Raw genomic sequence first — 3,907 nt, 5'->3', positions numbered from 1 at the left:
ATCGCGACATTAGCGACGGAATTCAAATTTCCTTCGCAAAGCTAAGGTCGATACTGTTCACGGGTTATTTCCGTCGCTGAAATAGCGACGGAAATAAACTTTCGTCGCTAAAATAGTGACGGAATTAAAATTTCCGTCGCTAATTAGCGACGGAATTAAAATTTCCGTCGCTAATCAGCGACAGAAATTTAATTTTGTCGCTAAATGATTTGTCAGCAACGGAAATATATATTTCCGTCGTTAAAATAGCGACGGAATTAATATCCGCCGCTATTTCCGTCGCTATTTCATGATTTCCTTGTAGTGAAAGTTAATATTTCTTGTAGAATGTCTAATTTATATCTAAGATCTAAAGCAAATGCAACTAAATAAATTTCAAGAGTTTGAAAAAAATATTTTTCCCATTTCATTTTCATTACTAATACACAAGACGATAAAAATTCATCGGTACTATGTTCATTTAAAACTACACTATAAAAATTCACTAAAATTAATTGAGAATAGGATAATAAAAATCAAAAAGTTGTTCGGTTGCATCATTAAGTACTTTTAAAATTTCACAAATACTACTACAAATATTCCATTGGTATGAAAATAAGTATATATTAGTATTATTAATATTTTTTGTAGAAAACAAACATAATAATTCTCTATAATGAAATGAATTTTGTAATAATTGATATGTTGAATTCCAACGTGTTGGTACATTACGTGAAAATTTTTTTAAGTCTAATTTCATTATTTTTACAAAATCTATCCCATTATTTCATTATAGATAGATGCGATCGTAAATAGGAAATAGTAGTTCTAATTGGTTTAATATGACTTTCTAAAATTCTTAATCCATCTTAAACATATAAATTTAAAACATGCTAGTATTAAATCTAGCATTATCAAATGATATTGAAAATATTTTCTGAGTTAATCCATATTCTTCTAAAATTAAACATAATAATTGTGAGATGTTATGAGCAGTATGTGATTCATCAAAAATTCTATAAGCTAATAATCTTTTTTGAATATTCCAGGAGTTATCAATCCAATGGCAAGTCACACTTATATACGAATGTGTTTGCCAATGGTCACTCTAAATATTGACATAAAAAAATTTTATTATTTAATTTACTAAAATTTTCAATTAATTTTCCCCCTTTTTTATTACTTTTTAATTATTTTTGTAGGTGTAGTTCTAGGAACATGTTTAACAGATAGATTATGAGATTCTTTATAAAAATCTTCAAAAGTACATTTAGATTCAAAACTAAATGAAAAATATTCTATGAAAATAAATCTAGCTAATGATTTTTTAATTTATTATCGGAATACAAAAATAAACCAGAATCAGTATTTCCACTAGTGGAAAATCTAGATAATTATGCTTGAGAATAGTCGATTCCATATTCTGCCGGGTGCTTCATTTCTATATGTTGTTTCAACAACCCATAGTCGTCGTTGACTTGGAATTTGTAAGAAGCATTGCAGTATTTACATTTTGTACGCAATTCTCCTGATAGAAGAGTGACATTCTCAAAATGTTTAGTAAAAATAGAAGATTTTAAAGGAGGAACTTTCCGAACTTTAGAAGTAATTGCATCGGTACTTCCTTGTGTTTTGAGTGCGGAAGTTACTCGATCTCATCATTGGTGGATTGAATGTTGAGCTCCTCATTCAGATTCACAATTTCCTTACCCCTCTAATATCAAGATGATGAATCTCCTCGGCCTCCTTCCATTGTAATCGCAAGTGGAAGTCGAAAGCGTGTAAATATTACGAAATTGAGAATGATAGTAGAGAAGATGAGTGTAGAAACAATAAAATGAGCTCTCTATTTATAGAGTTTAGAGAGTATGGACACTAAATCGTAGTTATTGATCAAAAAATGATCAAATGATCTCAACTGTTGAAAAAAATATAAAAAAGATCTCTTTTATCCCAACGACTAAAATTCCCTTTATCCCAACGGCTAGAACTAGTAATTCCAATGGTCAGAACGTTCAACAAAAAAAAGGAAAAAAATTGAACCAGCGGGCAAAACAGGTGATTAACCACTAGTTCAGCGGTTTTTATTGGGCTAGAACCATAACCGGCCTGGCAACCAGGTGGGTCCCCAGTCCGTTGACCCAGTTACAGGTCCAGGTCGGACCCGACTCGGGATTGGGTCTACCCTTGTGGACACATTACGCCTAGAAAGGTGATTGACAACTCATCTTGTAGTGTAAGGCACTTGAGAATTGATGATTCATCTATTTGTTGTTCTTGAAAGTTCGTAAAGAATAAATTTACATGCATGCATTCTAAAATAGCCCTGGCCCATACATTAATAGAAGCCACACAAAAAGTAGTTGAAATCCACTTTTTTCAAACGTGAACCTAATAGTTCATACACAATTCAGGAACATGGTGACCTAGGATACAAGGTTCCGTTTAATGTGGTCTGGATAGGGTTAATGCTACTAGTTTTATCCAATAGGCAGATAAGCAACTTCCCTGAACTGTATGTTGATGGATCTATGTTCTTCAAAACTATATATACTCTTTTATAGTTTCTTACATATGCATTTTGTTAGAGCACATTGCATATGTTTGCAAGTAGCTAGCTTCATATTATTGTTGTTGGTGAAATTTCATCCCTGAGCAATTTGTAGAGTCTATAAACTCTTGTCTGCCAGATTAGCATATTAGAGTGTGCGCATTGTGAATTCAAATGGTTATTGCTCCTATGAAACTGTGTGAGCAGTTGGTAAAATTGATATATAGGACTCATGGAGCAAACTCTTCAGATCTCGGAGCAGTTAATATTTTTTATATACTATGTTGTTGCTATTCTGATAAAAGAAAATAAAGATTTTGTTAAGATTTCAAATACCTCTCTGTCTATATATATATATATATATATATATAAAGGTTATCTTGCATTTATTTGTAATGATAATAATTGTATTAATGAAAATTAACTTTCATCAGCATCAATCATCATCATGAAGTTGCTTTTGTCCCAACTATTTAGATTTGTGGTTGACTGTGTTATCCTTCATTAAGCTGTCTGTAAGGCAGCTAAATCGGCTAGGGGAAGATTGAGATGGAGAACCTGAATGAACAAATGTCAATCATTATTTGCATTCAAATCAACTGTCATTTTCATTACATCCGCGAATATTTTCTTCAGTTCTCCATCTACACTTCAAATTTTCCACTAAATCTTCTAAGTCTATACAAATTATAGATATAATTGGTTAGATCGGCTGGTCAAATGGGGGAAAGCTGAGATCTGGTTTGATTATACAATAAGATTGGATTTATACTAGGGGGAGAAGTGTTTGAATCAATCAATTTTTACTAACTGGGTCGATCAGTCAGTTTCACCCAAAAAAAAAAAGTTTTATCATTCTCTATATAGTTAACTTCTATTAGGTGTATAAATTAAGCACATGATATGAAACTGCACATGGTTAGTTTTCTATCAATATATTTTTTTTAAAGTAAATCAGTAATATTTAGGTTTGTTGTAGTATTTATGTGATTGGACTGTTCAATCAGGAGTTAGCTTGTTTGGCTTTTGTTTTCGATTTAGCATGCAATTTGATCAAAATTGACCCACTTGTTTGACGAATGAACCAATGCTCCAGAGCTTGTTGGTACAATTTCTGTTCCAATTTTCATATGAAATATAATCCATCAATGACTAATTAACCAGTTCTTGGGTTCATAGGTTTAAGCTGTATTTTATTCCTGGATGAAGGAAGACTTCATCGAATCCTGTCTGCAGCATTGCCTTCATATGCCTAACTCAGTTGAATTGTTGCAGGTGTGGTCACATGTGCTGCTGCACCACATGCTCTGTGCACTTAATGAGTTGCCCACTTTGTCGTAAACGAATCGATCAAGTCGTCAAGACCTTTCGTCATTG

Source organism: Curcuma longa, chromosome 21 (assembly GCF_044706935.1).
Source record: "Curcuma longa cultivar G26 ecotype Majalengka, Jawa Barat chromosome 21, ITB_CL_G26_1.1, whole genome shotgun sequence".
NCBI lineage: Eukaryota > Viridiplantae > Streptophyta > Magnoliopsida > Zingiberales > Zingiberaceae > Curcuma > Curcuma longa.
Note: the sequence above shows the minus strand (reverse complement) of the source record.